This window comes from Nothobranchius furzeri, chromosome 4 (assembly GCF_043380555.1).
Source record: "Nothobranchius furzeri strain GRZ-AD chromosome 4, NfurGRZ-RIMD1, whole genome shotgun sequence".
NCBI classification, from domain to species: Eukaryota; Metazoa; Chordata; class Actinopteri; order Cyprinodontiformes; family Nothobranchiidae; genus Nothobranchius; species Nothobranchius furzeri.
In genome coordinates, this window is record NC_091744.1 from 8,753,393 (window position 1) to 8,764,043 (window position 10,651).

Here is a 10,651-nt window from a genome sequence, read left to right on the forward strand (position 1 = left end):
ACATCCAATGAGGAGATAGGTGGGCAGCAAAGGGCCATAATTCTGTGAAACAGTCGGAATGTGTGGAGCACTGGAATGTTGGAGCGCTGTGACAAAGACCCATAATCTGGCAACTGCTCTGAGGAGTGCAGCTGCTTTTATGATCAGATGATTGCAGAATCTAAGCTGTCCCTGATTAGTGAAACAGAGACAGAGGACAAGTCTAAAATAACAATGTGGTGAAACGTGACATTTTCATGACACCGTCAGCTTCAGTTCCAGTGCACGCCCGCATAAGAAGTCACATTTTATGCATCCTTTGGTGCTTTTCTGTCCACATTTGACTGATTTAACAAAAGTTAAAGAGGAGGGAACAAAATGCAAATCCCGAGACTTTATTTCCAAAAGGTTGTATCAATGGAAAGTGAAGGACAGAAAATCATAACATGAAAACCAGTGTTCCCAGTTAGAGTGAGAGAGGGATGTTTCAGGAAATGTCATTTTACACCCGGTGCTGTTTGGAGCAGTTCAGAGACATCTGAGACAATTATTTCTGCCTAATTTTGTTCCAGAAATCACTTCACTGAGCAAATGAAATGACTAATTATTAAATGTTCTCTGATGCTCAGAGGCTAATTAATAAAATCTGATATTAACAGTTTAATAGACTTCTCAGCAAATCTGGACAAAATATGAAAATGTCTCCAGTTTAATTCATATTCATGGTGCAGAACATTTGTTCTTGTTTGATTTTCATTATAATCCTACAGTAATCAAGGTATTTTCACGAATTTTCATATTTCTAATGCTGAGAATTCCCAAAAACTGAGTAAAAGTCTGATTAAAGGGGAATATTTTATTGTACATCAAAATAAATCAGCTATTAGTTATTTTGGAAAGATTAAATATGAAAAATGAAGCCTGACCCTGAATAAACATTGTATTGTGGTCAGTGTGTTTACATCTAAGTCGATCTAAAGTAGTAAACTAAAATACAGGCTATAATAAACTGGGAGCCATTATCCTAATTTAAATGTACTTTAGAAACAACACATTCTCACTCCCAGCGCATCAAAAACAAACGCTTGGTCAGCCACCCTCCACGTCAGACCCCTGACGCCAAAAGTGCCCATTTTCGTTACTTATGTGCGAAAAGGGTTTTTTCCTTTATTTGACTGCAGATCCCAACGCAGCGTTACACTGACGCGATGGGATGTCCGCAGCCAGGGCACCAAACAAGCTCATTGTACCTCGCCTTAACCTTATCCTCTTATTTAACCTTCCCCTCACCCCTATCCTAACCTTAACCATCTTGCTAGCGAACACGTTAGTGATGTGTCGATTGCTCTAAAAGCCGGCTCTATGAAGAGGACGGCGGGAGCCGCCTCGCCATTGGTCGAGTTTGGACCGAGCCAACGCGAGGGGGAGGTTTCAACTACCACGGTGGAGGTTAAAAGTAGAGGGTATGTGTAACCACCCCCTCGCCAGATGATATGTTCTAACGTTCCCCTTGGGCGGCAAATACGAAAATTCACAGTCAGACTCTGACTGTCAGAGTCAGAATGCATGGGAAACAAACACTTGATCACAGTGAGAGTAACGTTTTAGGTAGCAAGAGGGTTAAGATTAGGATGAGGGAGAGGGGAAGGTTATAAATAGTGAAACGTTAAGGTTTAGGTGCGGTTAAATGAGCTGGTTCGGTGCCGCATCAGTGGACATCTCATCAGGTCAGTTTTACGCTGCATTGGGATCTGCAGTTACAAAAGGGAAAAAACCCTTTTCGCACATAAGTAACGAAAAAGGGCACTTTTGGCGTCTGGGGTCTGACGTGGAGGGTGGCTGACCGAGCGTTTGTTTCCGACGCTTAGGGTGTGAGAATGTGTTAGAAAACCAAACCTTCAAATGAAGTTTGTTCCACTCGGGAACGGTAGGTGGCAACATGTGCCCTTTCATGTCAGGATTCTTCTGGTTAGCTTGTAACGACACAAATAGTAATCAAGCGCTGGTGGGACTAAAGTTAAAACAGGGTACGCACAATGGCTGAAGGAATGGACAACGATAATGCAGCACAGCCTATTTAGTACTGTACTAATTAATGGAGTTAAACGCATCAATTTGTGTCAATGATCTCATCAGAAGACCGGTAACTTCTACAGTCACTTCCGGAAGTAACCGCTATCAGCCCGACGGAGCCGTTGACATGCAGATGAAGCTGGGTTCCTATAGCGCATTATCAGGGTTTTTCTGCACAATCTGAAGCAGTTCACCTTCAGCAAGACTAACGTGTTCATGTCCATTTAAAAAACTGACTTAGACTATTTAGGACAAACGTTTGGTTTTTTAATGTGTGTAAACGCTCTGTCTCAAAACTGTGTGAAAAATGATGGCAGAGTGCAGACTTTATTTAAAGGGATACTTCGAAACTTTTTCATCTGTTTAAATCATTTTCTTGAGTTAGGATGTGCTAAAATGACCCTTTACAGGGTTAGTGAAAGGCCACCCAGCACCTATTGCCCCTGTGGCCAAAATATCTCACTTGCAACATCACAAGTGCTGGTCCGGTCTGCTGGACTTAGAAAAAATTGAACTGACCCACCTGGTGCTGGCTTCAGCGCGTTTCCAGCATGTTCTGAACACAGTTGGTTTGTTTAATGTAGTGATGGATCACTCCTCTGGACACTTAGGAACGCTACGAGATGTTTCGGCTGTTAGATTAAGGTGTTAAAAGGGTGAACGCACAGCAAGGAGATAGGTTTTGGTTTCACTTTGGACACTAGGGAGTGCTAAAAGCATGCAAAACTGCTTAGTATCCCTTTAAAAATCTAAATAGACTACCATGGCTCTAGTTATTATAGCGTTCATTAGGGATGCACCGATGTGACATTTTGGGCCGATACCAATACCTGATATTAATATTGCTGTTATGGCTGATAACTGATATTTGCCAAGACCAATATCTACATATACATACGCTAACATTTATGCTTCAGAAATCAGCAGAGTTTGTATAGACTGAAAATTATGCTAGCTTAATTTATGCTTCTGAGATGATTACCAACGCTGTCACATGGCCAAACAATTACACATCATCATCACCACCCTCACCCTCCAAAACGGATACACAAGATGGAGCACATGTTAAGATTGGCCGAGTTCTACTCATCAGACCAATACCAATAGTTTAAAACATGACGAACATCGGCCAATATCGATAGCGTTCATGCATCGCAACATGTTCATTTTACTTATTATTCTCAAGAAAAAAACCTAATTACTGGTGGAATTGTATACAAGGAAGTTGATGGGGCTGCATTGGCACCCTTCAAAATCTGTTCAGAAATCTTCCAGGTTTTTCATGAGGTTGTAAATATATCAGGAGACACAGCTAGTGAGATGAGAACTTGAATTCCAAATGAGCCTTTGAATCAGCCAGCTGTGAAGTTTGTTTGGGGAAAATAAACACAAATCAATGGTCCATTGAGTTAAGTTTCAAATGCATGAATCTCTTGAATCTGCTTTACAAAGATAAATGAGTCCTTTTAGGAACTTTTCCACTAAAAGTCAGTAAACAGAATGGGAAACTTTATTTCACAATGCAGTTAGACAGGCGTGTCCCCGACCTGGACTGTCAGAAACAAGCAGATTACCGGTGAAGGTAAATAAAGAACAAGAAGCAGTAAATCTTGCCTTTTATTGTTTGATATTAAATGATTGCTCTCTAAATAGAACTTTATTGGGACAATGATGTAGAATAAAGGCCTTAGAGATGAATGTCCTCTCTGACTGAAGCTGAAAGTCCAGCTCACACACATCTGAGGTCATCATCCATCAGGCAGAATGAATCAGCAGCCGTCCTCTGTTCGGCTGAAACAAGAAGGCTTGATTGCTTTAGTCAATATCTTCCTCCCCGACAGGCTCTTCTCAGATAAATGTGATGTGATGCAAAGCAAGCAGAAATAGAAAAACCCTGCTTCAAAGAGCGATTTGACATGGATTTCTGGTAGGTATGAAATGTGTTTAATGGCTTTTGGAGAGCTGTAGACTCACTCATCCAGCCGGAGGTGAACTGAAATAAAGACATGATGACTTAAATGTCAGAAAATAAAAATCAAAGTACTGATTTTGTAGGTTAGGTGTTGTGTTTTTATCTATTTATATAATTTGTAGTCTAATTCAGAGGCTCTCATGTGCTGCATGCAGGTAAAACACACTCATTTAACTACCTGAAATAAGATTTTCTGTTTGCAAGGCGTTTTTGGCCTAGTCCACACGTAGCCGGGTTTTTTTTAAACGAATATCCGTCCCTCCAAAAACTTGCATCCACGCCACCTCGTTTAAAAAAAACTGTCCACACGTACCCGGATAAATACGTTGTTAAGGACATGCCAGACCTGTAGGCGGCAGTACTTCCCCCGTTCTTAACCTCGTCCTTCGTCTGTGGTCTTCCGCAAGGAGCAGTAATTCCGCTTGCAAACACAAACATGCAAAAAGCGCTTGGACAATTGATAAAGCGAGCGCAGCTCTGAGGGTATCCATGCTGTCGGCTAGTGTAAACACAGGTCGCACACGTGATGTCAGCATTTTTTTTGTCGCGGAAAGTGACGTTGCGGACCTTAAAACTCTGGTTATGTCCGTCCACATGCAGACACCCAAAACGGAGAAAACGCAGATCTTCACTTTGGCCGGAGTTTTTAAAAAGATCCGTTTTCGTTTGAAAAAACTCCGTTTTCGTGTGGATGACAGGCCAAAACGTAGAAAAATACCTACGTTTTGGCAGATCCCCGGCTACGTGTGGACAGGGCCTTTGTCTCTAACCGACCTGAGATCACAGCTAAATCTAAAATCAAGTCAGCTGTTGGAGGGATCACAAGGTCTTTCTTTCATTTTTAGCACTTTTTGATACTTTTGCATTTCCACCTCCTCAAAGGTCAGCACCGTCAAAACAGCTTTCTGTTTCGGTGAACCGAGCATAGTCATCCCAAAGGATTTCCTCAAAGGGAGTGAAATGACTGTGGCAGCACCACCCAAGCAAATTAAAGGTCCTCTTTCATTTGGGAGACATCTGTCTCATCCTCATGGAAGGTCAGTGTGTTCCTGACTTGAGAGTTGGTCTGGATCAGTCACCCAGCCTGAGATCAATGCTCTTGGTTTAGGACTTTTTTTGGGGTTTGTTTGTTTGCTTGAAGAGGTAGGGGGTGGAGAAGGAGATTATCATTCAAATTAAAACTAAAAGTCCAAATAACAAAAGAATAAAAGATAATGAAAAACAAAAAAATATCACTCCTGCTTTTACTTTGTTGGCTTCATTCCCACCAGTGTTTGTTTACTGATTGTTTGAGACCATGAGCTAACCGGAAAGGGTGCATGTCATCACCTACTGTCGCGGAGTCAAACACACACCATTCAGTTTTCTAAAGGGCATGTAGACTAGAATAAAGGCTCCCATGCTGGTTGAGGTATTAACATTTATTGCTGTAGCTCGACTTAGAGCTGCATGTAACCCCCCAGACCGAGGATAAGAGAATTAAACATTTATTTATTCATTTATTTTGTTTTCTTTGACTTCAGCGTGGCAGTACAGCTGAAATAATCTTAGTGTGCAATAATGGCAACTTAAAAACACAAATTTGTTTTAATCTGCAATCATTTTTACTGAAAGGATTGTGAAAGAATGAAAATAAACATTTATTTATTTATTTATTTATTTATTTATTTATTTATTTATTTATGTGTCCTGTCCGGCTGTAAAGCAATCAGAATCGATGTCTGAGTGTCAAAGACAAGCCTTCAATGGTGAGTACGAGGGGTCCCAAAGCCCTGCGGAAGATGGACTCCTTGATTTATGCAAAAAGTTCTTTGGCGTCGGTTCCTGTTTACTCCTCAGTCAGGTATCTGCACAGACATGAGAGTGTTTAGGTTTGGTCTTACAAGGTCATAAATTGTAAACACACACCCCAAACCCTGATTTGAAACAGTCCTGTACAGACTCAGTCAAAGTTAAGTGGTTTTGTTTCAGCGACATCTTAGCGTTCTGCAGAAACTTATTACCAACTTTTATTCCTGCAACTGGGCAGCGAACTGCTTAGCAGGCTGTGAGGTATAAAGAAACGTCAAAGGTCACAGGGGGAATTTATGTGAATGTGACATTAAAATGCTAGTTTTCTAGTTCCTTCCTGATACAGTTTCATAAATATCTGAATGATTTTGATATTTATCGGCCCATGAAGTCCTGCACTAATCCATTAATGTGCTTTATGGAAAGGGCCAGAATTATGGTTTCACATCCAACAGAGTGATGTTTTCTCTAGGTGCAGCTCACAAGCACTTTGCTGCAGAAGCCCAACCTGCTGCCAGTAATCTTTATGTGCTTTTCACAAGATCATGAATTCTCTAAACAGGACAAGTTGTATTTATCGCCTAAAGACAACAAATCTGGTTTTCTGGAGAAAAGTAATTAGAAAAGCAGCTTTGTTTCAGATAACAAGGTAATTATGGTGTAAAAATGATTGATTCCTATGCTGCATCTAATTTCCTCACCTAGTTAGAGATGATTTATTGCAATCATTCATTGATCAGCAACAGATCTGTTATTTTTGGCTTGATCCCCAGATCCAAGGGCGTAATTTGAGGGGGGGGGGGGGGCACAGGGGTTACATGTCCCCCCCACTTTTTCCAAAGTCAACTTTTATCCCCTTGCACTTTTTCAATTCAATTCAATTCAAATTCAAAGATACTTTATTAATCCCAGAGGGAAATTAGAGTTTCAGTACACACAATTCTGAGATCAGACATACATACAAAGACACATGACAAGAATTGGTGACTGTGGTCATTCGCAACCTGAGTCGCGCTACCTTAATAGAGATCAAAGGGGTTTATATGAGGATTGAGTAAGGTGGAGAAAAAAAGGCACTTCAGAGTTACCCTCCACAGGGAGGGCAGCTTTGCTCTGCAAAAAACACTTCAGACAGAAATGCAACAGACTTCAGACATTAAACAACATAAGTGTCCACTAGGTGGGGAGGTAGGGTAGAGGACTCTCCAAACATCAGTGCATGCACCACGATAAGCAGCGCCCGTCACCTCCGTTTGGACAGGGTGGAGGTCATTGGGTTTAAAGAGCACAGTGACTCCTGGAATGATTCAGCGGCTTTTACCGGTCGCAGTCCCGCCCAGGCTGGGATAGGGAGACAGAGTTGCCATGGTGACGGCAGCATTCCACATTTCTTCTGAGGGGGAGTTATCGCTTCAGCCTCACAGGCTCAAGGGCACCAGATTCAGATAAGAACTTGTTTTGGGGCCAGACCGAGATCATTTCCTCTCTGTCTTAAAGTTCCGTTGGTCCTCAACCTCTCAAAATCCAATAATGGCGTAATTAATCTATCCCAATCCGTGCTGACCCGTCAACTCGCTCCTTGATCGAATCCACCTTCTGTGCCAGAGTCTGAATCTCAGCCAAACTTCCAAGCTGACTTTACCATCCAAAAACAACATTACGCTTTATTAAAAAGACTGGCACTAGGACCAAGAGTCCTAGTGCTAGAATCTGATGTAAATGAGTTCTATTGATCAGATATTCAAAAAATAAGTGTAAAATGGCGACAGTGAGTACGAATGAAAATGACTAACAAGACGAAAAACAAAGTTGAATTGAAAGTATTAGTTTTTTGTTTTATTGCCACCTGTGTACTTCACAGTTCTGCATCCCTGACATTGTATAAAAGAGCCTCTAGGTTGTAGTTTTATACATAACTTTGTACACTTACTGTGAAGACCCCCCCCCTCCCCCCCAGCCCCCCCCCCCCCCCTCCCACACACACACACACACACACACACCACCACCAGCACCATCACCAGCCTCCGGTCTGCCGGTTTTGCCCCCCCCCCCCCCCCCCCCCCCCCCACACACACACACACACACACACTTCTAAAGTCAAAACTATGCCAATGCCCGGATCTGTTGATGTATCATGTTCTTAACCATATATTTACAGAAAGCAACATAATTAACTAATAAGATCTCTTGTAAATCTCCTGTGAAAGGCATGAAAATGCATTTTTACTCATTCAGAAAAAAATTTACCTATTCAAAATGATACATTACTGAAAGGAGATTTTCCACCATTTTTAGTCACCTGCCATCACTTCTGTCCATCCGCCTGGACGTAGTCTCTCTGCTTCCTCTGTCTCGTCTCCTGTCAGATCATCATTTATGTTAAACTTCCTTTCCTGACAGGAAGTGATTACCATAAATCATTATTGTGTCTCTCTGTGGTAACGCTGAGGGCACTTATGAATCATGGTTTACATCACACACACACACACACACACACACACACACACACACTCACACACACACACACACACACACACACACACTCACACACACACACACACGTAATCTAATTTAACTAATGTTTGCGATGAATTGAATCCCTAGAAGTGTCTAATGAACCATCTTAGTCATCAGAAGAACAGCCAATTTCCTCAGGCGCTGCTAAGTTCACCTCCACACAAATACAGTACAGTGTAACCTTCTGTCCTTCTACCTTTATTTCCTTTCATTCTGTCTCCATCTCATTCAACTTTCACGTTATATAAACAAACTGGAGAGTTACAAACAGAAAAAGCAGCTTATTACTTATAAATGCCCCCAATTTCCCTCCAGAAAGCTCCTGAAGTGATGAATTATCTGTTAGTAAGTGCCATGTCAACGCCTTTATGAGCTCAAGGCTAAAGCAACAACTGCTGCGCAAAACAAGCGCTAAGTGGACAAAAATATCATGAAGAAGCATCATTCCTTCATTCACACTCTGTAAATGTTTTCTGCTCTCTCTTGACCCAGGGTTTCCCTTACATAGGCTGAAATCCCACCGCCACGCCTACAAGATTCCAAGAAAAAAAATTTTTGCGCTGTTTCCCGAAGAAGCAGCGGGAACTACTATATTGTCGCTTGTGATCACAGCCGGCGGCAGCTAGGAGGAGCAGGCAGGGCAAGGTGAAGTTACAGCATAAGTTACTGAGTTTAAAATTAGAAAGGTAGCAGTGGATATAATGCTTTTTGGTTTACATGTTTCAATAGCATTAAGATAAACGAGTGTTGACGATCTTGACAGGGTTTCCTCCAGTGCTCATTATGCCAGTTTTTCCTCCTCTGACCAGGCTAAGCATCACTTATTCATGTAAAATGTATTTATTTTTACACCGCATCTAATACTGTATTACGATGTGAGCGCAACATCGACAACTTAAGATCGATGTGTGAGCAGCCTGAGAGGTCGGGTGTTTTCATCTGAACCCTTAAAACCTCCAGCAGGCTACGCTGCACTATTGACGTGTTAGCGCGTGGCGCTAACAACTTAGCGACGTGACATGTCTCGGAGAAAGCATAAAAACACGTTGGACGCTTCTTATGAAGCGGGAAAATAACACCTCTTCTTAAGCAGAGCACGACGTCGCCTCGGCTCGTTCACGGCCGAGCCGGACTGAGCTCGATAACATTGACCCAGAACAGCCACTGGGTCGTTGGAGCTGCCCCGTGACCGCCTGATGGAAAACCAGCGGGTTTCATCGGATTCGTAAAGTTTCTTGTTTTTGCTGGGGACCCCCTGTATTTTACCGCTCCCTCCTGCAGTCTTCCCCTATTAACATTTAAAATGATTCTGTAAATTTATGTATCAATAGAAACAATCTCTGCCTCTGCCAGCTGCAGTAAATGTAGTCTCCAAATAATAAATAAGAGGTGCATTCATCTGTGTATCTCCTTTGATCCGCATTAGTGATATTCTCAGCACCAGAACAGTGAAGCAAAGAAACAGATTCCTGAGTTTGTTAGTAATTTTATTTATTAGGTGCATCTAACCTGTTCTGTTCTCTGAAATGATATCAAATTAGTGCTTCTATGGGTTGTCTCCTCTCTGCAGTAGAAAATTTTACTTTAGTTAGAGATGTGTCAATTTATCCCCAAGCCCCCAAGCTGTGTGTTTCTACTGAAAAAAAATGACCTGACTTAAAAATAAAAGTCCCTAAAATAACAAACAAACAAACAAACAAATAAAGAAATATTATTTGTACATGATTTGGACCACTTTTGACCAAAATTGATAAACAACCAGAATTTCCTGCTGTTAAATGAAGAAAAAGTTTATTTTTAATCAAAACAAAGCAACGCTGCTTTTATTTTGATAGTGGGCAATTAGCATTTTCAGGGATAGTTAAAAGTCTGAAAGAGAAATAACACATACACATAGCTCATTTTTACAGGTTACAAACAATTGGTAATGGCCTTTATTTGCATAGCGCCTTCTTAGAGTTCTAAGAGTTCACAACACAATCAGTCATTCAGTCATTCACACGCTAGTGATGATGAGCTACAGCGTAGCCACAGCTGGCCTGGGGTGCACTGACAGAGTGGAGGCCTGCCATACACTGGCACCATGGCCCCTCTTACCACCACCAGCAGGCATTTTGAGCTGAATGTCTTGCCAATGGACACAACGACAGACTGAGCAGGGTTTGAACCTGCAACCTGCTGTCTGCACCAACATGAGTGTAAAAAGCAAGGATTTACCCAGCTTTATTCACGCCGCATACTTTAAGCACTGATTAAATCATGCGGGATGATGTGTGAAATCATTTTTTAAGATTTGACCAAAACGACTCTAAAGTTCAT